Genomic DNA, 26,102 nt, shown 5'->3' on the forward strand with positions numbered 1-26,102 from the left:
TTTTCTTTTGTCGCTTGTGATTTCAGTGTAGTATTTGAGAAACTATTGCCTAACACAAGGTTTAATCCCATTTTTATTCTAAAAGTATTACAGTTTTAGCTTTTACACATAGATCTATGACCCATTTTTAGTTAATTTTTACGTATGGTGTGAGGAAAGGGTCCAACTTCATTTTTAATTATGTGGCTATCCGTGTGGCTATCTAGTTGTCCCAGCACCATTTGTTGAAAAGACTATTCTTTCCCCCACTGAATTGTCTTGGCACATTTGTCAAGAATCAACTGACCATGGCTGTGGGTTTATTTCTGGGTCTTTTGCATTGCTATATGAATTTTAGGCTCAGTTTTTCAGTTTCTTCAAAAAAAAACTCAGCTGGAATTTTGATAGGGATTGCATTGAATCTGTAGACCAATTTGAGGTGGTTGCTGTCGTTATTGTTGTCAGGCGCCGTCGAGTTTGTTCCGACTCATAGAGACCCTATGCACAACTGAATGAAACAGTGCCTGGTCCTGTGCCATTCTTACAATCGTTGTTATGCTTGAGCCCGTTGTTGCAGCCACTGTGTCATTGAGGGTCTTCCTCTTTTCCGCAGACCCAGTACTTTGTCAAGCATGATGTCCTTCTCCAGGCACTGATCCCTCCTGACAACAAGTCCAAAGTATGTAAGACACAGTTTCACCATCCTTGCTTCTAAGGAGCATCCTGGTTGTACTTCTTCCAAGACAGATTTGTTTGTTCTTTTAGCAGTCCATGGTATATTCAATATTCTTTGCCAATACCACAATTCAAAGGTGTCAATTCTTCTTCAGTCTTCCTTATTCATTGGCCAGCTTTCAGTTTGAGGACTATTACCATATTAACAATATTGTCCTCTAATCCATGAACATAGGATATCTTTCCATTTGTTTAGGCTTTCTTTAAACTTTCCACAATTTGCAGGTTTTAGTTTACAAAGCTTACTCTTCTTTTGTTAAATTTATTCTTAAGTACAGTAAATCCTGCAAAAGCCAGAATGTGTGTAAGGTGGAAACCTATCAAAAAAGAAAAACTCAAATATTTTTCACTAATAGACAGTGAAAAAAAAGTGGTAAGACTGCACCCTGTCAAAGGCAGAAAACTTGGGAGACCTGGAAAAACAAGACAGTCCTGTTGAATGCTGGCTCTCACAGGTTTCACTGTATTTTATTATCTGGACATGCACACAACCCTAAACATAAGCGTGGCTTTTTAGATTTTCAGGAATATGTTGGAGTGTTTCAAAACCCCCTATGAACATCTTATTCTCCAGTTTTTGCTTTCAAGCTTTTGGTTAGCCGATCATTTGCTCCAACTGTTATTCACAGCTCAGTCAGCTATGACTGTAAATAATTACTGTCGTATGTTTTTGAAAACTGCCACTGCAGAAAAGACTGTTTATACTGAGCAATCTCCAAGTCAGGTCAAATAAAAACAAGTTTTGTGAGTGGAGTCTTCCTGAGGACCGCCAGACAGGTCAAATAGTGACAATTCTTTCAGAATGAGATGTGAAGAAGCTCCACCCTCTTTCTGCCCTTGCAGTGGAGGCCAACCTTCTGGTTTTCACTATGATTGCAGCCCACCATGACTATGTGCTGTCGAAGGGGGAGATGGCAATAGAGAAAATTTAAATGCCACAAAGGTCATTGTTTTTACTAAGGCTAAGCCACTTTTCTTGAATAAACACACCCTACATTGCTGTGAGCATTTGATTAACTCCAGAATTCTGAAAAACTTGGTTCTGACAATTTTCCTCAGTGTTCTCATTGCTTTTATGGAGAAGAAGATTTTTTGAGGCTCTTTCTCTACCATTCCTGTTGAGGTCACCTTGGTTTTAATTTTTATAACACAAGAAACCAGTTTTTTTTGGTAAATGCATTATTTCCTTTGTAATAATTCTATGATTATGGGATAAAATAATTATTCATTTCATTAATCATTCCTTTATTAATCTCATAAATACTTATGAGTACCTACTACATGACATAGGAGGGTTGGTGGTGCAATGGTAAAGTGCTCAGTTGATAACTGAAAGGTTGGCAGTTTGAACCCATCAGCGGCTTCATGGGAGAAAAGACTTGATGATCTGCTGCCATAAAGATTATAGCCTAGGAAACCCTATGGGGCAGTTCTACTCTGTCCTATACGGTCACCACGAGTCAAAATCGACTCGAGGGCACACAACAGCAACTACATGACTTGTACTTTTTAGGCATTTTCTATTCAGCAATAACAAGACATATAACCCTGGTGGCATAGTGGTTATGAGCTATGGCTGCTAACCAAAAGGTCAGCAGTTCAGATCCACCAGGCACTCCTTGGAAACTGTATGGGGCAGTTATACCCTGTCCTATAGGGTTGCTATGAGTCAGAATTGACTCAATGACAACAGGTTTTGGTTTTTTTTGAAATAAGATCCTTTGCTCCCCACCCCGGACCTTACATTTTAGTAGGGAGAGGCAGAAAATGGACATGTAAATAAATAACTAAATTAGTTTCAGATAGTGATTAAAGCTATCCAGAAAACAAAACAGTTTTAAGACAGAGAGTTATCGGAGGTGATCTAAAGGTTGAACCTGAAAGTCTTTCTGACAGGTTTGAACTGAGATCTAAAAAATGAGATGTAATCAGCCATGGGAAGATCTGAAGTAATATCATTTCATGCAGGTGCCCTTGAACAGGAAAAAGATCAATGCGTTTCAGTAATGGAGAAAGGCTTCTATGGCTGTATGGTATGCAAATGAGAAGGCATAGGAAACGAAACTGAAGAAATAGAAAGGGGCCAGATTAAAGAAGGAATTTTGATTTAAAGTAAGGAATTTAATTTTTATTTCAAAGAGATTATGTTGAATGGCTCTAAGCATCTGAGTGGTATAATCTTGTTTGTATGTTTAAAAGATCATCCTGGCCCACAGTATAGCAAATGGACTGTGGGTTACATGAGGCAAGCATGAAAGCACAGAGATTCATTAGATGTCCATTGCAGTAATCCTGGTGAGAGCAGAACATAGCATGGACTACAGAGGTCAAAGTATGAAAATTGATTGAATTTAAGATTGATTTTGATTGGTAGGCTACAGGACCCGCTGACTGATTAGAATTGAGTTAGTAAGAAGTCATGGATGACACTTGGATTTCTTTAATTAAGTAACTGAGTGGATGGTAGTGTTATTCACTGAAATATGGAATCTTGAGGTAGTAGCAGGTTGGGGTGGGGTCTATTTTGGACATGTTAAGTGTGAGTACGTTGTACATACAAGTGTGAATCGTATATTCAAGTCTGAAGCTGAGAGGAGGAGGTTGGAGCTAGGAATATAAACTTGTGACTCGTGAGTACAAAGATGGTATTTGAAGACATGTGACTGGATGAGATCATGTAGAATAAAATATAAGCAGAGAAGAGAAGAGGGTTGAGGGCAAGACTGGGAGGATAGATAACAGAGTTCAGGATGACATCACAGTATGGATCAGCCTGAATGATAACTGTTCTGGAAACTTTCTTAGTTCTCTAGCGCTGCTATAACAGAAAGACCACAAGTGGATGGCTTTAACAAATGGAAATTTATTCTTTCCAGTTTAGGAGGCTAGAAGTCTGCATTCAGTGTGCTAGGGAAAGGGTTTCTCTCTCTGTTGGTTCTGGAGGAAGATCCTTGTCATCAAACTTTTGCTGGTCTAGTAGGAGTTTTTCCATGCAGTGACCCTGGGTCCAAAGGACTTACCCCACTCCCAGCCCTTCTTTTTTGGTGGTATGAGGTCCTTCTCCTCTCTGCTTGCTTCTCCTTTTTTTATCTTAAAAGAGATTGACTAAAGATACAACCTACTCTTGTAGATTGAGTCCTGCCTCATTAGCATAACTGCCTCTACTCCTGCCTCATTAACATCATAGAGGTATGATTTACAACACGTAGGATAAATACATCAGGTCATAAAATGGAGGACAACCACACAATACTGAGAATCCTAGCCTAGCCAAGTTGACACACATTTTTGGGGGACACAATTTAATCCATAACACTTTCACAGAGCTTCCTTGCCCACCTAGCTCAAATAGTTCTACCCATCCAAGTCTTCCAGTCACTGTCTACCCTATTATATGTATTATGTATTATTTTTGTAGTAGCACTTCTCATAGTGGTCTTCCAGTGAAGAGCATTTTCCATATAACTTTTAGTATTTTTCTTTTTGATACTTCACCAAAGTGGTATTATATATGTGTGTGTGTGTGTCTTAATCGCTAATCTATATATATATATGTATGTATATGGTTGCTATGAGTCAGAACCAACTCAAAACCACTTAAGAACAACACACACACACAGATACATATATATACATATACATACAGAATTTTTATAAATTAAGCAAATCTATGTAACCACTACCTGGATCAAGAAATAGAAACAGATTATAACCAGTGTCCCAGAAGCCTCCTTGGTGGTCTCTTTCAGAAACTACTCCTCCACTTTTAACATCTAAGTTAGTTCAGTATGTTTTGTAATTTCTATAAATGAAAATATATGGTATGTACTTCTTTTGCTCAACATTTTGTTTCTGAAATTCATCCATAATTTTAATGCAGCTGTAGATCATTTAAGTTTTTTTGTCGTATGTTATTCTGTTGTGGCATAGTGGTTAAGTGCTACAGCTGCTAACCAAAAGGTTGGCAGTTTGAACCCGCCAGGCGCTCCTTGGAAGCTTTACGGGGCAGTTCTACTCTGTCCTATAGGGTCGCTATGAGTTGGAATTGACTCGACGGCAGTGGGTTTTATTCCGTTGTGTATGTGGTAGGCTCAACAATGGTTTTTCAGTTGTCTGTGTCCTAATTTCCACAACCTAGGTTACACGGCAAAGACAAATTAAGGTTGAAGCTGAGATTGTTGTTGCTGTTGTCAGGTGCCGTCAGGTGGTTTCAGTTCATATCTACGTACATACGACAGAACAAAACACTGCCCACCCTGTACCATCCTCACAATTGTTGCTATATTTGAGCCAAATGTTGCAACTGCTGTGTCAGTCCATCTCCTTGAGAGTCTTCTTCTTTTTCGCTGATCTTCTACTTTTTTTTTTTTCAATTTTATTGTACTTTAGGTGAAAGTTTACAGCTCAAGCTAATTTCTCATTCAAAAATTTATACACGTATTCTTTTGTGACCTTGGTTGCAAGCTCCACAATGTGACAATGTGACAGCACGCCCCCTTTCTATCCTGGATTCCCCGTGTCCATTCATCCAGTTCCCATCCCTTCCTGCCTTTTCATCTTGCTTTTGGACAAGATTTGCTCATTTGGTCTCATATATTTGATTGAGCTAAGAAGAACTTTCCTGCGTGTGTTAGCTTTGTCTGAAAAGTGGGCTTTGAGAATGGTTTCATTTCTGAATTAGCAGAGTGTCTGGGTGCCATAGTCTCGGAGGTTCTTCCAGTTTTTGTCAGACCAGTAAGTCTCGTCTTTCTTCATGAATTTGAATTCTGTTCTACATTTTTCTCCCATTCTGTCCAGGACTCCCTGTTGTGATCCCTATTAGAGCAGTCATTGGTGGTAGCCAGGCACCATCCAGTTCTTCTGGTCTTAGGCTGGTAGAGTCTCTGGTTCATGTGGTCCTTTAGTCCTTTGGGCTAATATTCTCCTTGTACTTTTGGTTTTCTTCATTCTCCTTTGCTCCAGATGGATGGGACAAATGGATATGTCTTAGATGGCTGCTTGCAAGCTTTTAAGACCTCTAACACTACTCACCAAAGTGGGATGTAGAACGTTTTCTTTACGAACTACTGATCTAGATCTCCCCTGAGACTATGGTCCTCAGCCCCCAGCCCCAGCTACTCAGTCCCTCAAAGTATTTGGATGCGTCTAGGAAACTTCAATGCTTTTGCTCTGAAAGACAGTTGTGCTGACTTTCCCTATATTGTGTGTTGTTCTTGCCTACACTGAAGTTGACACTTGTCTACTATCTAGTTAGTGATTTTCCCTTTTTCTCCCCCCAGCATCGTGTAAAAGAATTTTTTTTTTTTCTGTGTGTAAACCTCTTCTGGAGTTCTTATAATAGCGGCCTCATACAATATTTGTCCTTTTGTGATTGATTTATCTCACTCAGCATGATGCCCTCCAGATTCATCCATACTGTGAGATGTTTCACAGATTCATCATTATTATTTATTGTTGAGTAGTACTCCATTGTGTTTATGTACCATAATTTCTTTATCCATTCATCTGCTGATGGGCATTTAGGTTCTTTCCATTTTTTGCTATTGTGAATATTGCTGTAATGAACATGGGTGTGCATATGTCTATGGGTATATTCCTAGGAGTGGGATTGCTGGATGGTATAGTATTTCTATTTCTACCTTTTTAAGGAAGTGCCATATCATTTTCCAAAGTGGTTGTACCATTTTAGATTACCACCAGCAGTGCTTGAGAGTTCCATTCTTACCAAAATCTCTCTAACATTTAATATTTTGTGTTTTTTGGGTTAGTACCAGTATTATCAGAGTGAGATGGCATCTCGTTGTAGATTTGATTGGCATTTCTCTAATGGCTAATGATAGAGGGCACTTCCTCATGTGTCTGTTGCCTGAATGTCTTATTTGGTGAATTGTGTATTCATATCCTTTGTCCATTTTTAGTTGCGTTTTCTCTTTGTTATTGAGGGGCTGAAGTATTTTGTAGATTTTAGAGATTAGACTCTTGTTGGGTATGTCATAACCAAACAATTTTTCCCAGTCCATTGTTGTTGTTGTTCTTGTTGTTAGGTGCTGTTGAGTCGGCTCGGACCAACAGCGACCCTATGCACAACAGAATGAAACACTGCCCGGTCCTGAGCCCTCCTTACAATCATTGTTATGCTTGAGCTCATAGTTGCAGCCACTATGTCAATCCACCTCATTAAGGGTCTTCCTCTTTTCTGCCAACCCTGTACTCTGCCAAGCATGATGTCCTTCTCCAGGGACTGATCCCTCCTGAGAACATGTCCAAAGTATGTAAGACACAGTCTCGCCGTCCTTACCTCTAAGGAGCATTTTGGCTGTACTTCTTCTAAGACAGATTTGTTCATTCTTTTGGCAGCCCATGGTATATTCAATATTCTTCGCCAACACCATAATTCAAAGACGTCAATTCTTCTTCGGTCTTCCTCATTCATTGTCCAGCTTTCACATGCATACGATAGGATTGAAAACATCATGGATTGGGTCACGTGCACCTTAGTCTTCAGGGTGACATCTTTGTTCTTCGACACTTTGAAGAGGTCCTTTGCAGCAGATTTGGCCAATGCAATGCGTCTTTTGATTTCTTGACTGCTGCTTCCATGGCTGTTAATTGTGGATCCAAGTAAAATGAAATCCTTGACAACTTCAATCTTTTCTCTGTTTATCATGATGTTGCTCATTGGTCCAGTTGTGAGGATTTTTGTTTTCTTTATGTTGAGGTGCAATCCATACTGAAGGCTGTGGTCTTTGATCTTCATTAGTAAGTGCTTCAAGTCCTCTTCACTTTCAGCAAGCAAGGCTGCGTCATCTGCATAACGCAGGTTGTTAATGAGTCTTCCTCCAATTCTGACGCCCCATTCTTCTTCATATAGTCCAGCTTCTCGTATTATTTGCTCAGCATACAGATTAAATACGTATGGTGAAAGAATACAACCCTGGTGCACACCTTTCCTGACTTTAAACCAATCAGTATCCCCTTGTTCTGTCCAAAAAACTGCCTCTTGATCTATGTAAAGGTTCCTCATGAGCACAATTAAGTGTTCTGGAATTCCCATTCTTTGCAATGTCATCCATAGTTTGTTCTGATCCACACAGTTGAATGCCTTTGCATAGTCAATAAAACACAGGTAAACATCCTTCTGGTATTCTCTGCTTTCAGCCAGGATCTATCTGACATCAGCGATGATATCCCTGGTTCCTCATCGTCTTCTGAATCTGACCTGAATTTCTGGCAGTTCCCTGTCGATATACTGATGCAGCCTTTTTTCAATGATCTTCAGCAAAATTTGCTTGTGTGTGATATTAATGATATTGCTGTATAATTTCCACATTTGGTTGGATCAACTTTCTTGGGAATAGGGATAAATATGGGTCTCTTCCAGTTAATTGGCCAGAAAGCTGTCTTCCATATTTCTTGGCATAGACGAGTGAGCACCTCCAGCGCTGCATCTGTTTGTTGAAACATCTCAGTTGCTATTCCATCAATTCCTGAAGCCTTGTTTTTCGCCAATGCCTTCAGAGCAGCTTGGACTTCTACCTTCAGTACCATCGGTTCCTGATCATATGCCACCTCTTGAAATGGTTGAACATCGACTAGTTCTTTTTGGTGTAATGACTCTGTATATTCCTTCCATCTTCTTTTTTTTTTTTTTAATAAAATAAAGTTTATTTTCAGAGATTTAAAAACCCTCATCTTTCTAGGAAAAAGGACATGTGCCGAAAAGCTGATGAATAGTCTGCAGTGATATGATTCTGAGTCTTGACCCCAAGTACTTGAGATTTTCTTCCAGCTGCTGCTAACTCCAGTCATCCACAGGATGGGGCTGGGGAGGGAAAAGGATCTGGTTCTCCCAAGAGTATCTGTGAAAGTAGCCATTGGTGCCCTTTAGGCAGCTATCACATTAGGAGACTGAGGGGTTGCGGTTTCTGCCGTGAAACCAGCTGTTTGGAGTAAAAATCCTCAGTGGCTCTGATGTCCGATTTTCATCTTGCTTTCAGATTTGGAATTTCTTTCTTTTTTTTTTTTTATTAACTTTTATTGAGCTTCAAGTGAACGTTTACTAATCAAGTCAGACTGTCACATATAAGTTTATATACACCGTACTCTGTACTCCCGCTTGCTCTCCCCCTAATGAGTCAGCCCTTCCAGTCTCTCATTTCATGGCATTTTTGCAAGCTTCTAACTCTCTCTATCCTCCCATCCCCCCTCCACACAGGAGATGCCATCACAGTCTCAAGTGTCCACCTGATACAAATAGCTCACTCTTCATCAGCATCTCTCTCCTACCCACTGTCCAGTCCCTTTCATGTCTGATGAGTTGTCTTCGGGAATGGTTCCTGTCCTGTACCAAGAGAAGGTTTGGGGACCATGACTGCCGGGATTCCTCTAGTCTCAGTCAGACCATTAAGTATGGTCTTTTTGTGAGAATTTGGGGTCTGCATCCCACTGATCTCCTGCTCCCTCAGGGGTTCTCTGTTGTGCTCCCTGTCAGGGCAGTCATCGGTTGTGGCCGGGCACCAACTAGTTCTTCTGGTCTCAGGATGATGTAGGTCTCTGGTTCATGTGGCCCTTTCTGTCTCTTGGGCTCTTAGTTATCGTGTGACCTTGGTGTTCTTCATTCTCCTTTGATCCAGGTGGGTTGAGACCAATGGATGCATCTTAGATGGCCGCTTGTTAGCATTTAAGACCCCAGACACCACATTTCAAAGTGGGACGTAGAATGTTTTCAGAATAGAATAATTTTGCCAATTGACTTAGAAGTCCCCTTAAACCATGGTCCCCAAACCCCCGCCCTTGCTCCGCTGACCTTTGAAGCATTCAGTTTATCCCGGAAACTTCTTTGCTTTTGGTCCAGTCCAGTTGAGCGGACCTTCCGTGTATTGAGTATTGTCCTTTCCTTAACCTAAAGTAGTTCTTATTTACTAACTAATCAGTAAAAAAACCCTCTCCCACCCTCCCTCCCTCCCCGCCTCGTAACCACAAAAGTATGTGTTCTTCTCAGTTTATACTGTTTCTCAAGATCTTACAATAGTGGTCTTATACAATATTTGTCCTTTTGCCTCTGACTAATTTCACTCAGCATAATGACTTCCAGGTTCCTCCATGTAATGAAATGTTTCACAGATTCGTCACTGTTCTTTATCGATGCGTAGTATTCCATTGTGTGAATATACCACAATTTATTTACCCATTCATCCGTTGATGGACACCTTGGTTGCTTCCAGCTTTTTGCTATTGTAAACTGAGCTGCAATAAACATGGGTGTGCATATATCTGTTTGTGTGAAGGCTCTTGTATCTCTAGGGTATATTCCGAGGAGTGGGATTTCTGGGTTGTATGGTAGTTCTATTTCTAACTGTTTAAGATAACGCCAGATGGATTTCCAAAGTGGTTGTACCATTTTACATTCCCACCAGCGGTGTATAAGTGTTCCAATCTCTCCGCAGCCTCTCCAACATTTATTATTTTGTGTTTTTTGGATTAATGCCAGCCTTGTTGGAGTGAGATGGGATCTCATCGTAGTTTTAATTTGCATTTCTCTAATGGCTAATGATCGAGAGCATTTTCTCATGTATCTGTTAGCTGCCTGAATATCTTCTTTAGTGAAGTGTGTGTTCATATCCTTTGCCCACTTCTTGATTGGGTTGTTTGTCTTTTTGTGGTTGAGTTTTGACAGGATCATATAGATTTCAGAGATCAGGTGCTGGTCAGAGATGTCATAGCTGAAAATTCTTTCCCAGTCTGTAGGTGGTCTTTTTACTCTTTTGGTGAAGTCTTTAGATGAGCATAGGTGTTTGATTTTTAGGAGCTCCCAGTTATCTGGTTTCTCTTCGTCATTTTTTTTTTTTAATTAATTTTTATTAAGCTTCAAGTGAACATTTACCATTCCAATCAGTCTGTCACATGTAAGTTTACATACATCTTACTCCCTTCTCCCGCTTGCTCTCCCCCATTGAGTCAGCCCTTTCAGTCTCTCTTTTCGTGCCAATTTTGCCGTCTTCCCTCTTTCTCTATCTTCCCATCCCCCCTCCCCTCAAGAGTTGCCAACACACTCTCCAGTGTCCACCTGATTTAATTAGCTCGCTCTTCATCAGCATCTCTCTCCCCCCCACTGACCAGTCGTTTTCATGCCTGATGAGTTGTCTTCGGGGATGGTTCCTGTCCTGTGCCATCAGAAGGTCTGGGGAGCATTGCCTCCGGGACTCCTCTAGTCGCAGTCATACCATTAAGTATGGTCTTTTTATGAGAATTTGGGGTCTGTATCCCATTGGTCTCCTGCTCCCTCAGGAGTTGTCTGTTGTGCTCCCTGACAGGGCAGACATCAATTGTGGCCGGGCACCAACTAGTTCTTCTGGTCTCAGGATAATGTAGGTCTCTGGTTCATGTGGCCCTTTCTGTCTCTTGGGTTCTTGGTTGTCACGTGACCTTGGAGTTCTTCCTTTGCCTTTGCTCCAGGTGGGTTGAGACCAATTGATGTATCTTAGATGGCCGCTTCTTAGCATTTAAGACCCCAGACGCCACATTTCAAAGTGGGATGCAGAATGTTTTCATAATAGAATTGTTTTGCCCATTGACTTAGAAGTCCCCTCAAACCATGTTCCCCAGACCCCCGCCCCTGCTCCGCTGACCTTTGAAGCATTCATTTTATCCCGGAAACCTCTTTGCTTTTAGTCCAGTCCAATTAGGCTGACCTTCCTTGTATTGAGTGTTGTCTTTCCCTTCACCCAAAGCAGTTCTTATCTACTGATTGATCAATAAAAAACCCTCTCCCTCCCTCCCTCCCTCCCCACTTTGTAACCACAAAAGTATGTGTTCTTCTCAGTTTTTTCTATTTCTCAAGATCTTATAATAGAGGTCTTATACAATATTTGTCCTTTTGCCTCTGACTCATTTCGCTCAGCATAATGCCTTCCAGATTCCTCCATGTTATGAAATGTTTCAGAGATTCGTCACTGTTCTTTATCAATGCGTAGTATTCCATTGTGTGAATATACCACAATTTATTTACCCATTCATCCGTTGATGGACACCTTGGTTGCTTCCAGCTTTTTGCTATTGTAAACTGAGCTGCAATAAACATGGGTGTGCATATATCTGTTTGTGTGAAGGCTCTTGTATCTCTAGGGTATATTCCGAGGAGTGGGATTTCTGGGTTGTATGGTAGTTCTATTTCTAACTGTTTAAGATAACGCCAGATGGATTTCCAAAGTGGTTGTACCATTTTACAATTCCACCAGCAGTGTATGAGAGTTCCAATCTCTCCGCAGCCTCTCCAACATTTATTATTTTGTGTTTTTTGGATTAATGCCAGTCTGGTTGGTGTGAGATGGAATCTCATTGTAGTTTTAATTTGCATTTCTCTAATGGCTAATGATCGAGAGCATTTTCTCATGTATCTGTTAGCTGCCTGAATATCTTCTTTAGTGAAGTGTGTGTTCATATCCTTTGCCCACTTCTTGATTGGGTTGTTTGTCTTTTTGTGGTTGAGTTTTGACAGGATCATATAGATTTCAGAGATCAGGCGCTGGTCAGAGATGTCATAGCTGAAAATTCTTTCCCAGTCTGTAGGTGGTCTTTTTATTCTTTTGGTGAAGTCTTTAGATGAGCATAGGTGTTTGATTTTTAGGAGCTCCCAGTTATCTGGTTTCTCTTTGTCATTTTTGGTAATGTTTTGTATTCTGTTTATGCCTTGCATTAGGGCTCCTAGGGTTGTCCCTGTATTTTCTTCCATGATCTTTATCGTTTTAGTCTTTATGTTTAGGTCTTTGATCCACTTGGAGTTAGTTTTTGTGCATGGTGTGAGGTATGGTTCCTGTTTCATTTTTTTGCAAATGGATATCCAGTTATGCCAGCACCATTTGTTAAGAAGGCTATCTTTTCCCCAATTAACTGACACTGGGCCTTTGTCAAACATCAGCTCCTCATATGTGGATGGATTTATATCTGGGTTCTCAAGTCTGTTCCATTGGTCTATGTGCCTGTTGTTGTACCAGTACCAGGCTGTTTTGACTACTGTGGCTGTATAATAGGTTCTGAAATCAGGTAGAGTGAGGCCTCCCACTTTCTTCTTCTTTTTCAGTGATGCTTTGCTTATCCGAGGCTTCTTTCCCTTCCATATGAAGATGGTGATTTGTTTCTCTATCACATTAAAAAATGACATTGGAATTTGGATCGAAAGTGCATTGTATGTATAGATGGCTTTTGGTAGAATAGACATTTTTGCTAAGTTAAGTCTTCCTATCCATGAGCAAGGTGTGTTTTTCCACTTAAGTAGGTCCTTTTTAATTTCTTGTAGTAGTGCTTTGTAGTTTTCTTTGTATAGGTCTTTTACATCTTTGGTAAGATTTATTCCCAAGTATTTTATCTTCTTGGGGGCTACTGTGAATGGTATTGATTTGGTGAATTCCTCTTCGATGTTCTTTTTGTTGATGTAGAGGAATCCAAGTGATTTTTGTATGTTTACCTTATAACCTGAGACTCTGCCAAACTCTTCTATTAGTTTCAGTAGTTTTCTGGAGGATTCCTTAGGGTTTTCTGTGTATAAGATCATGTCATCTGCAAATAGAGATAATTTTACTTCCTCCTTGCCAATCCGGATGCCCTTTATTTCTTTGTGTAGCCTAATTGCTCTGGCTAGGACCTCTAGCACTATGTTGAATAAGAGCAGTGAGAAAGGGCATCCTTGTCTGGTTCCTGTTCTCAAGGGAAATGCTTTCAGGTTCTCTCCATTTAGAGTGACGTTGGCTGTTGGCTTTGCATAATTTTTTTTTTTTTTTTAGATGCCCTTTATTATGTTGAGGAACTTTCCTTCAATTCCTATTTTGCTGAGAGTTTTTATCATAAATGGGTGTTGGACTTTGTCAAATGCCTTTTCTGCATCAATTGATAAGATCATGTGGTTTTTGTCTTTTGTTTTATTTATATGGTGGATTACATTAATGGTTTTTCTAATATTAAACCAGCCTTGCATACCTGGTATAAATCCAACTTGGTCATGGTGGATTAATTTTTTGATATGTTGTTGAATTCTATTGGCTAGAATTTTGTTGAGGATTTTTGCATCTATGTTCATGAGGGATATAGGTCTGTAATTTTCTTTTTTTGTGATGTCTTTACCTGGTTTTCGTATCAGGGAGATGGTGGCTTCATAGAATGAGTTAGGTAGTATTCCGTCATTTTCTATGCTTTGAAATACCTTTAGTAGTAGTGGTGTTAACTCTTCTCTGAAAGTTTGGTAGAACTCTGCAGTAAAGCCAGCCGGGCCAGGGCTTTTTTTTTGTTGGGAGTTTTTTGATTACCGTTTCAATCTCTTTTTTTGTTATGGGTCTATTTAGTTGTTCTATTTCTGATTGTGTTAGTTTAGGTAGGTAGTGTTTTTCCAGGAATTCATCCATTTCTTCTAGGTTTGCAAGTTTGTTAGAGTACAATTTTTCATAATAATCTGATATGATTCTTTTAATTTCAGTTGGTCTGTTGTGATGTGGCCCATCTCGTTTCTTATTCGAGTTATTTGTTTCCTTTCCTGTATTTCTTTAGTCAGTCTGGCCAATGGTTTATCAATTTTGTTAATTTTTTCAAAGAACCAGCTTTTGGCTTTGTTAATTCTTTCAATTGTTTTTCTGTTCTCTAATTCATTTAGTTCAGCTCTAATTTTTATTATTTGTTTTCTTCTGGTGCCTGAAGGATTCTTTTGTTGCTCTTTTTCTATTTGTTCAAGTTGTAGGGACAGTTCTCTGATTCTGGCTCTTTCTTCTTTTTGTATGTGTGCATTTATCGATATAAATTGGCCTCTGAGCACTGGTTTTGCTGTGTTCCAGAGGTTTTGATAGAAAGTATTTTCATTCTCGTTGCATTCTATGAATTTCCTTATTCCCTCCTTAATGTCTTCTATAACCCAGTCTTTTTTGAGCAGGGTATTGTTCAGTTTCCAAGTATTTGATTTCTTTCCCTAATTTTTCTGTTATTGATTTCCACTTTTATGGCATTGTGGTCTGAAAAGATGCTTTGTAATATTTCGATGTTTTGGATTCTGCAAAGGTTTGTTTTATGACCTAATATGTGGTCTATTTAGAGAATGTTCCATGTGCGCTAGAAAAAAAAGTATACTTTGCAGCAGTTGGGTGGAGAGTTCTGTGTAAGTGAATCAGGTTAAGTTGGTTGATTGTTGTAATTAGGTCTTCCGTGTCTCTATTGAGCTTCTTACCGGATGTCCTGTCCTTCTCCGAAAGTGGTGTGTTGAAGTCTCCTACTATATATGTGGAGGTGTCTATCTCACTTTTCAATTCTGTTAAAATTTGATTTATGTATCTTGCAGCCCTGTCATTAGGTGCATAAATATTTAATATGGTTATGTCTTCCTGATCAATTGTCCCTTTTATCATTACATAGTGTCCTTCTTTATCCTTTGTGGCGGATTTAAGTCTAAAGTCTATTTTGTCAGAAATTAATATTGCTACTCCTCTTCTTTTTTGCTTATTGTTTGCTTGATAGATTTATTTCCATCCTTTGAGTTTTAGTTTGTTTGTGTCTCTAAGTCTAAGGTGTGTCTCTTGTAGGCAGCATATAGACGGATCGTGTTTCTTTATCCAGTCTGAGACTCTCTGTCTCTTTATTGGTGCTTTTAGTCCATGTACATTCAGTGTAGTTATAGATAAGTGTTTAGTGTTGTTATTTTGATGCCTTTTTATGTGTGTTGTTGACAATTTCATTTTTCCACTTACTTTTTTGTGCTGAGATGTTTTTCTTTGTAGATTGTGTGATCCCCATTTTCATAGTATTTGACTTGATGTTTGCTGAGTCATTACATTTTTCTTGGTTTTTAATTTGAGTTATGGAATTGTTATACCTCTTTGTGGTTACCTTAATATATACCCCTATTTTTCTAAGTAAAAACCTAACTTGCATTGTCCTATATCGCCTTGTATCCCTCTCCATATGGTAGTTGTATGCCACCTGTATTTAGTCCCTCTTTTTGATTGTTGTGATCTTTTACATATTGACTTCAATGATTCCCTGTTTTGAGCATTTTTTTTTTAATTAATCTTAATTTGTTTTTGTGATTTCCCTATTTGGGTTGTTATCAGGATGTTCTGTTCTGTGACCTTGTGTTGTGCTGGTATCTGATGTTTATTGGTTTTCTGACCAAACAGTTTCCTTTTGTATTTCTTGTAGCTTTGGTTTGGTTTTTGCAAATTCTCTAAGCTTGTGTTTATCTGCAAATATCTTAATTTCGCCTTCATATTTCAGAGAGAGTTTTGCTGGATATATGATACTTGGCTGGCAGTTTTTCTCCTTCAGTGCTGTGTATATGTCATCCCATTGCCTTCTTGCCTGCATGGTGTCTGCTGAGTCGTCTGAACTTATTCTTATTGGTTCTGCCTTGTAGGAGACCTTTCTTTTATCCCTGGCTGCTTTAAAAATTTTCTCTTTATCTTTGGTTTTGGCAAGTTTGATAATAATATGTCTTGGTGTTTTTCTTTTTGGATGAATTTTAAATGGGGTTTGATGAGCATCTTGTGTAGATATCCTTTCGTCTTTCATGATGTCAGGGAAGTTTTCTGTCAGCAGATCTTCAACTATTCTCTCTGTGTTTTCTGTCATCCCTCCTTGTTCTGGGACTCCAATCACATGCAAGTTATCCTTCTTGATAGAGTCCCACATGATTCTTAGGGTTTCTTCATTTTTTTTTAATTCTTTTATCTTTCTTTTTCAGCTATGTTGGTGTTAATTTCCTGGTCCTCCAGATTTCCCAGTCTGCATTCTAATTGCTTGAGTCTGCTCCTCTGACTTCCTATTGTGTTGTCTAATTCTGTAATTGTATTGTTAATCTTTTGGATTTCTGAATGCTATCTCTCTATGGATTCTTGCAACTTGTTAATTTTTCCACTATGTTCTTGAATAATCTTTTTGAGTTCTTTAACTGTTTTATGAGTGTGTTCCTTGGCTTTTTCTGCAGTTTGCCTTATTTCATTTCTGAGGTCATCCCTGATGTCTTGAAGCATTCTGTAAATTAGTTTTTTATATTCTGTTTCTGATAATTCCAGGATTGTATCTTCATTTGGGAAAGATTTTGATTCTTTCGCTTGGGGGGTTGTAGAAGCTGTCATGGTCTGCTTCTTTATGTGGTTTGATATTGACTGCTGTCTCCAAGCCATCACTAAGATATTGTAGTGATTTATTCTATATTTTCTCACTGAGTCTTATCTTGTTTTGTTTTCTTTCAATATACGTGGATGGGCTACTAGATTGTGCTGTCTTGATTGTTGTAGCCCTTGACTTACTTATGACCTATTATCAGCTGATTTGGGCTGTTACCAGATATATATGCCTGAGTCCATTGACTATTCTTGAGTAGAATCTGATTTTGGGTCATCTAAAAAAAAAAAAATTTTTTTTTTTTTTAGTGTGTGATGCCCCCTAACACCTATCCACTTCGAGAAGTAGTGGTGATAGTTGTGTGCTCCAGATTCTATTAGCAGCTGGGGTTCACACTCCGGGGGGGGCAGGATGCTGACAGGCTTCCCCCAAGTGTCAGTGAGGTAGGTGTGTCTCTATTCCTAAAGCACCTTGGTGGGAGGGCTCTGCAGCTGTACCTTAGGCCCCCAATGCAAGTACCTCTACAGATTGGTAGGTGTCACCCTCCTTAGACCCCTAAGGCAGGAGGTTAGGTGGTCTGGGGGGAGCTTCAGCCCTCAGTTCCCTGTTGTGGGTCAGTGATGGCTCTGTTGAATACACAGAGATATCAGACCTGGGAAACTTGTTTTTCCAGTAAATCCGCTAAAAAAAATGCAGTCAGATCCCTATCAGAAATGGCTTTGCATTATACTAGCCACCTTGTTCCCTGTAGGAATGAAAGCCCAAGATATGGATCACATATGCTTGGCTGGAGCTGGGTCTGTGTTTTTAGTCCAATTAGGGAAGGATTTTTGGTCCCTGGGTTTTTTGTGGTTGCTTCTCTCAGGCCAGAAGAATGGGTTAGGAAAAGACCAAAAAAAAGGGGGGGGGGGGAAGAAAAGCCGCAGAGCATTTCTCCCTCTGGCTCAGGAAATTCCAATGTTAATGAAGCCACCTGGGAAGGGGAGGGGAGGGTTCAGAAAAACAGGAGAGAGTAGCACCCCGGAATACAGACAAAGTTACTTATCTTGCTTGGGATGACTATTTTATCTGAGATTCCCGAGGGGCGTGTGGCCTATGTGTGCTGGCTGGGTAGAGATTGCCCCCAAGGGTCAGGCCCGCAGAAGCTGCGGTCAGTTCCTCCGCTGCCAGTCCAAAGCCCAGCATCAAGGTTCCCCAGCTGGAACTCTGCACTCCCGTCTCCAAAACCAGTCGCTACCTCCCGGGGACTTCTCCTCCCTCCAGCCACGTCACCGCGCCGCCTGTGCGGACTGCCTGGACCCCCTCCCGGGGTCAGTTCAGGGGCGTAGGGCTGTGCCCCTTGTTTGCACTGTCACAGGATGTGGTGCTCAGCTCCCCTGAGCCCAATCCAAAGCCCCGCGCCAAGGTTCCCGGCTGGGACGCCGCACTCCCATCTCCAAAACCAGTCGCTGCCTCCCGGGGACTTCTCCTCCCTCCAGCTGCGTCGCCGCGTCGCCGCGCCGCCCGCCGTGACCAGCTGGGCCCCCTCTGGAGGTCAGTTTAGGGGGGTAGGGCTGTGCCCCGTGTTTGCGCCGTCACAGGATGTTGTGTTCAGCTCCCCTGCGTCCAGTCCTAAGCCCGGCGCCAAGGTTACCTGACTGGGACGCTGGCTCCAGGCTCTGAAAACAGTCTCTCCTTCCCTGTAGTTGTTCATTCTCCATCTCTGTCGCTCAGGTCAACTCTTTAAATTTGTGTTTGTTGTTCAGGGTTCCTAGATTGTCATGTATGTGATCGATTCACTTGTTTTTCCGAGTCTTTGTTGCAAGAGGGATCCGAGGTAGCGTCCACCTAGTCAGCCATCTTGGCCCCCCCATCTTCTTTTGATGCTTCCTGCATCTTTTAATATTTTCCCCATGAAATCCTTCACTATTGCAATTCAAGGCTTGAATTTTTTCTTCAGGCCTTTCAGCTTGAGAAATGCTGAGTGTGTTCTTCCCTTTTGGCTTTCCATCTCCAGCTCTTTGCATATGTGATTATAACACTTTACTTTGTCTTCTCGAGGCGTCCTTTGAAATCTCCTGTTCAGTTCTTTTACTTCATCAATTCTTCCTTTTGCTTTAGCTGCTCGACGTTCAAGGGCAGGTTTCAGAGCCTCCTCCGACATCCACTTTGGTCTTTTCTTTCTTTCCTGTCTTTTCACTGACCTCTTGCTTTCTTCATGGATGATGTCCTCGATGTCATTACACAACTCATCTGGTCTTCTGTCACTAGTGTTCAATGCATCAAATCTATTCTTCAGATGGCCTTTAAATTCAGGTGGGATATACTCAAGGTCATATTTTGGCTCTCGTGGACTTGCTCTGATTTTCTTCAGTTTCAGCTTGAACTTGCATATGAGCAATTGATGGTCTGTTCCACAGTCGGCCCCTGACCTTGTTCTGACTGATGATATTGAGCTTTTCCATCATCTCTTTCCACAGATGTAGTCACTTTGATTTCTGTGTGTTCCATCTGGAGAGGTCCATGTGTATAGTCACCGTTTATGTTGGTGAAAGAAGGTATTTGCAATGAAGAAGTCATTGGTCTTGCAGAATTCTCTCATTCGATCTCCGGCATTGTTTCTATCACCAAGCCCGTATTTTCCAACTACTGATCCTTCTCCTTTGTTTCCAACTTTTGCATTCCAATTGCCAGTAATTATCAATGCGTCTTGATTGCATGTTTGACCAATTTCAGACTGCAGCAGGTGATAAAAATCTTCTATTTCTTCTTCTTTGGCCCTAGTGGTTGGTGCATAAATTTGAATAATAGTCATATTAACTGGTCTTCCTTATAGGCATAGGTTCATAGGTTCTGTTTTTAATCTTTTAGTGAAGTCTTTTGATGAGCATGTGTTTAATTTTCAGGAGCTCCTAGTTATCTAGTTTCTCTTCTGGTGTTTGTGCATTGTTCATATGGTTTGTTACTATTTATGCCATGTATTAGGGCTCCTGGCATTGTTCGTATTTTTTCTTCCATGGGCTTTATCGTTTTAGTTTACATTTAGGTCTTTGATCCATTTTGTGTGTGGTGTGAGGTATGGATCTGGTTTCATTTTTTTACAGGATGACATCCAGTTATGCCAGCACCATCTTTTAAACAGACTGTCTTTTCCCCATTTAATGGACTTTGGCCTTTTGTCAAATATCAGCTGCTAATAGATGGATAGATTTATGCCTGGGTTCTCAAATCTGTTCCATTGGTCTATGTGTCTATTGTTGTACCAGCAGCAGACTGTTTTGACTACCTGGCTGAAAAATAGGTTTAAAATCAGGTAGTGTGAGGCCTCCCACTTCACTCTTTTTTAGTAATGCTTTATTTTTCTGAGAACTCTACTTTTACATGTAAAGTTGGGGATTTATTTCTCCATTTCATTAAAGAATGCTGTTGGAATTTAGATCTAGATTGCAATATATCTGTAGATCACTTTAGGTTGGGGATTTATTTCTCCATTTCATTAAAGAATGCTGTTGGAATTTAGATCTAGATTGCAATATATCTGTAGATCACTTTAGGTAGAATTGACATTTTCACAATGTTGAGTTTACGTACCCATGAGCATGACATGTTTTTCCACTAATGTAGGTCTCTTTGGGTTTTTGCTGTAGTGTCTTGCAGTTTTCTTTGTATAGGTCTGTTAAATCTCTGGTTAGATTTATTCCTAAGCACTTTATCTTCTTGGGGACTATTGTAAATGGAATTGATTTGGTGGTTTCCTTTCTGAATTTGTCTTTTGTTGATGTAGAGGAATCCAACTGAATTTGTATGTTAATCTTGTATCCTGCTACTTTGCTGAAATCTTCTATTAGTTCCAGTAGTTTTCTTGTGGATTCTTTGGGGCTTTCTGTGTATAAGTTTGTATTACCTGCAAATAGCAGGTTTTACCTCTTCCTTACAAATTTGGGTACTCTTTATTTCTTTTTCTTGCCTTATTGCTTTAGCTAGAACTTCCAGCATAATGTTGAAAAAGAGTGGTGATAAAGGGCATCCTTGTCTGGTCCCCATTCTCAAGGGGAATGCTTTCAGTCTCTCTCTGTTTAGAATGATGTTGGCTGTTTGTTGTGTATAAATGCCCTTTATTTTGTCGAGGAATTTCCCTTCTATTCCAATTTTGCTGAGAGTTTTATTTATCAGGAATGGATGTTAGACTTTCCAAATGTCTTTTCTGTGTAGATTGGTAGCACTTAACCACTACACCACCAGGGTGTCCACACTCTTAAATAGCTTGAGTAATGTTGGTGTTAGCTCTTCTCTGAAAGTTTTGTAGAATTCTCCAGTGAAGCCGTCTGAACCAGGGCTTTTTTTTTTTTTTAATTACCTCTTCAATTTCTTCTTTTTTTGTGGGTCTGTTTAGTTTTTCTATCTCAGTTTGTGTTAGTTTAGGTAGGTAGTGTGTTTCTAGAAATTTGTCTATTTCCTCTAGGTTTTCAAATTTATTGGAGTACAATTTTTCATGGTATTTTGTTACAATCCTTTTTATTTCAGTTGAGTCTTTTGTGATATCACCTGTCTCATTTCTTATTCAGGATGTTTGCTTCCTTTCCTGTTGTTCTCTTGTCGGTTTGGCTAATGGCTTGTTGATTTTGTTGATGTTTTCGAAGAACTAACTTTTGGCCTTGTTGATTTGTTCAATTGTTTTTCTATTCTCTATTTCATTTCTTTCTGGTCTGATCTTTATTATTTCTTTTTTCTGGTGCCTGAGCCTTGCTTTTGCTGCTCTGTTTCTAGTTGTTCAAGTTGTAGTGTTAATGTTTTGATTTTGGCCCCCTCTTCTTTTTTGATGTGTGATTTTATTGCTATAAATTGACCTCTAAGCACTGCTGTTGCTGTATCCCAAAGGTTTTGATAAGATGTGTTTTCATTCTTATTTGATTCTATGATTTTTTTTTTTTATTCTATCCTTGATTTTTTCTGTAACCTAGTAGTTTTTAAGCAAGGTGTTGTTCAGTTTCCATGTATTTGATTTTTTTTCCTTGCTGCTTCGGTTATTGATTTCTACTTTTACGGCATTATGATCAGAGAAGATGCTTTGTAATATTTCAATGTTTTGGATTTTACTAAGGTTTGTTTTGTGGCCTAAAATATGGTGTATTCAGGAGATTGTTCCATGTGCATTGGAAAAGAATGTACGCTTTGCTGCTGTCGGGTGGAGTGTTTTGCATACATCTACGAGGTCCAGTTGGTTGATTGTGGCATTTAGTTCCTCTGTATCTTTATTGAGTTTCTTTCTAGGTGTTTTCTCCTTCACCAAAAGTGGTGTACTGAAGTCCCCTAAAATTATTGTGGAACTATTTCTCTTTTCATTGCTGTTAGAGTTTGTTTTATGTATTTTGGAGCCCTGTCATTGGGTGCGTATACATTTATTATAGTTACGTCCTCCTTGTGTATTGACCCTTTAACCAATATATAGTGTCCTTCCTTATCCTTTATAGTGGATTTTGCTTCAAAGTCTATTTTATCAGAGATTAATATTGCCACTCCTGCTCTTTTTTGATTATTGTTTGTTTGATATATATCTTTCTTTCTTTGAGTTTAGTTTGTTTACGTCTTTGTATCTAAGGTGTGTCTCTTGTACACAGCATATAAATGGGTCATGTTTTTTTATCCTTTCTTCCTGTCTCTTTGCTAGTGCATTAGGCCATTTACATTCAGTGTAATTATTGATAGGTATGAGTTTACTGCTGTCGTTTTGCTGTTGTTGCTGTTGTTTTTGGTTGTCTCTCTTTGTTCTGCTTAATTTTCTGTGCTGGGTTCTTTTTGTTTATGTATTTTCTTTTCACGTCTTTCATTATCATTGATATTGTGTTTGCTGAGTCTTTATGTTTTTCTTCTTTTTTATTTTGATGGGTAGGTTTGTTAGCTTCCTTTGTGGTTACCTTGAAATTTACTTTTATTTTTCTAAATTTAAACCAGTTTTGTATTTCTTGATATTGGCTTGACTTCCTCTCCACATGGAAGTTCTAACTACACTGTTTATTCCCTCTTTTTTGTCTTGACATTGTCTTCATTTACATATTGATGTCTCTAGCTCCCTATTTTCAGGATTTTAGCTTTGTTCTGTTTTATGAATTCCAAATCCGAGTTGTATCTTGTTGATCTGCCCTGTGTCCTAGTCTTGGGTCGTTGTCTGATGTTGGTTCTCTAACTAGAAGACTCCCTTTCATATTTATTTTAGTTTTGGTCTGGTTTTTACAAATTTTTGTTTATCTGGAAATGGCTTAATTTCACCATCCTACTTGAGAGACAGTTTTGCTGGATATATAATTCTTGGCTGGCAATTATTTTCCTTCAAGCCTTTATATATGTCATCTCAATGCCTTCCTTCTTGCCTGCATGGTTTCTGCTGAGTAATCAGAACTTAGATATTGGTTCTACTTTATATGTGACTTTTTCATTTATCTATAGCCACTCTCAGGATTCTTTCTTTGTCTTTGGTTTTGGAAAATTTTGTTATATGTGTTGGTGACTTTCTTTTGGGGCATATCCTGTGTGGGATTCGTTGACCTTCTTGGATGGATATCATCTTGTGTTTCATGATATTAGGGAAGTTTTCTGCCAGCAAATCTTCAACAGTTCTCTCTGTGTTATCCATTATCCCCTCCTGTTCTGCTACTCTGCTCACTTGTAGATTTTTCCTCTTGATACTACACCACAAAATTCTTAGGCTTTCTTCATTTTTCTTCGTTCTTTTTTCTGAAATCTCTCAAATTGTTGTTAAGGGATTTATCTTCAGTCTCAGTAATTCTGACTTCCATTGTCTCAATTCTGCTCCTATGGGTTTTCTAATTCTGAAATTTTGTTTTTAATCTTTTGAATTTCTAATTGATTTTTTGAATGGCTTTTAGAAACCTGTTTATTCTGTTGTTTAGTTCTTGTATTGTTTTCCTGAATTCTTCTATTGCTTTTGCCTATGGGCTCCTTGGTTTGTTCTGTGTTTTGTCTGAGCCCTTCTTGATGTCTTGGAGAGTTCTGTATATTAGTCTTTTGAATGCTTCATCAGGTAGTTCCATTGTCTTATCCCCTGGAAAGTTTTCTGGCCCTTTATTTTGGTCACTTGCTGGAGCCATCTTGTTTTGCTTCTTTATGTGATCTGACATTGTTGTCTCTGAGGCATCAGTAAGTTACTATATTTATTTGTTGTATTTTTGTTTTGTTTTGATACATTCAAGTAGGCCAGGTGTGTATGCTACTGTGGTTGTTGGCATCCTTGAAGCTCTCACCTCCTGTCTCCAGGTGTTTGGAGCGGCTACTAGATGTGTGAGCCTGGGAATCTGATCACTGCTATTGCAGGGATGCTGAAAATGTAGGCAAAACTGGTGGCACAGCTTCCAGCACCACAGCAACACACAAGCCACTATGGTTTGACAAACTTAAAGAGGGATTTTAGTAACAAAGAATTTAACAAAGGTAATATGAATATAACCACGAGAATGTGCCTCTTCTGCTCTTGTTGTTGTTGTTAGGTGCAGTTGAGTTGGTTGTATGCAAAAGAACTTAGCACTACCCAATCCTGCGCCATCCTCATAATCATTATTATGTTTGAGCTCATTGTTGAGGCAACTGCGTTAGTCCGTCTTGTTGAAGGTCTTCCTCTTTTTTCGACCACACTTTACCAAGTGTCATGGATTGAATTTTGTCCCCCCCCAAAATATCTATTACTTTGGCTAGACCATCATGCCCAGTATTGTGTGATTGTCCACCATTTTGCCAGCTGATATGATTTTCCAATATGATGTTAATGAGGCAGGATTAGAGGCAGTTATGTTAATGAGGCAGGACTCAGTCTACAAGATTAGATTGTGTCTTGAGTCAATCACTTTTGAGATATTAAAGAGAAAATCAAGCAGAGAGATGGGGATTTTATACCACCAAGAAACAAGAACCAGGAGAATAACACATCCTTTGGACCCAGGGTCCTTGTGCTGAGAAGCTCCTAGACCAGGGGAGGATTGATGACAAGGAACTTCCTCCAGAGCTGACAGAGAGAGAAAGCCTTCCCCTGGAGCTGTCGCCCTGAATTGGAACTTCTAGCCTTCTAGGCTGTGAGAGAATAAATTTCTCTTTGTTAAAAGCCATCCACTTGTGGTATTTCTGTTATAGCAGCACTACATAACTAAGACAGAATTTGGTACTGGTTGTAGAGTGCTGCTCTAACAGATACCTAAAATGCAATAGTGGTTGCCTTGAAGAGGCTGTTGATGGAATTATGGACATCATACCGTTCCAGTGAGGGCTCAGAAGGAAGTGAAGAGAGCTGTTACACTGGAGATGGCACAGACTTCGACAAGCAGCAGCAGAGGAACAGCAGCAGCAAAACCAGGAGACCAGCTAAAGATGGCACTGGAGCTAACCCATGGAGCAAGGCAGCTGAGTGTCTTTTTGAAGCAGGCTTCCTGTTGGAGTGGGGTGCCTCTGGGCACTTATCATTGGAGCTAGGCTTGCCAACCCACTGAGCAGGAGAACTTACCTTCCAGCTGAAGTTTATTGGCAGAGTGGCGTGCCTAGCAGCACTTACCAATGGAGCTAAAGAGTTTTGGAACACTTGCCCAAGCAGGGCAAATGCAGGTGGCAAAGCCTGAAGGGCCAAGAGGCCAACGAAGCAGAAAGTGAACAGACAAGGAACACAGGAAACAAAGCTTCCTCAGTCTCAAAGGATATGGCCATGAATTCTGGGGCCTCAAAGGGTAAAATTATCACTCAGACGGACTAAGAGAATGGGGTCACCCAAAGCCAAGGGAACAGAGTTGCTGTTCCCGTGGGTCTGGAAGGCAGAGCTGAAGCCCAGGGCTGAGGGACCTCCACTCAAAATCCAGAGAGAGTAGCCAATACCCAGAGTCAGGAGTTCAGAGCCATTACCTAAATAGTCTCAGAGAACAGAGGATTATTTTCAAGATTTGAGGGCTAAAGTAATGCGTCCTTTTGACTTACTTGGTGCCTGTTACCCCTTCTTTCCCTCCAATTTCTCTTGTGCCTGTTCCACCATTGTACTTTGGAAGTGGATAACCTATATTCTAGAATTCACAGATGAAGAGGAATTTTTGAATTTTGGACTTGGAGTTGATTTAAGACTTTTGCTATGATATGATGGGGTGAATGTGTTTTGCATGTGGCAAGGAGATGAATTATTGGGGACCAAAGTGTGTGGAATGTCATGGATGGAATTGTGTCTCCCCAAAATATCTGTTAACTTGGCTAGGTCATGATTCCCAGTACTGTATGATTGTCTGCCATTTTGTCATCTGATATGATTTTCATATGTATTGTAAATTCTACCT

General features: G+C 39.9%; 1 long non-coding RNA gene across 2 annotated transcripts in view; it reads left to right on the top strand.

Annotated features, from left to right (window-relative positions):
- Window positions 1-629: 629 nt before the first annotated feature.
- The window catches only part of LOC126067070 (uncharacterized), a 206,255-nt gene continuing 180,782 nt past the window's right edge, over window positions 630-26,102 (top strand). For both annotated transcript variants that reach the window (XR_007515320.1, XR_007515319.1), the window contains exon 1: window positions 630-658. This is a non-coding gene — a long non-coding RNA (uncharacterized LOC126067070). The remainder of the gene's footprint in view (window positions 659-26,102) is intronic.

Source organism: Elephas maximus, chromosome 24 (genome assembly GCF_024166365.1).
Source record: "Elephas maximus indicus isolate mEleMax1 chromosome 24, mEleMax1 primary haplotype, whole genome shotgun sequence".
Taxonomy (NCBI): domain Eukaryota; kingdom Metazoa; phylum Chordata; class Mammalia; order Proboscidea; family Elephantidae; genus Elephas; species Elephas maximus.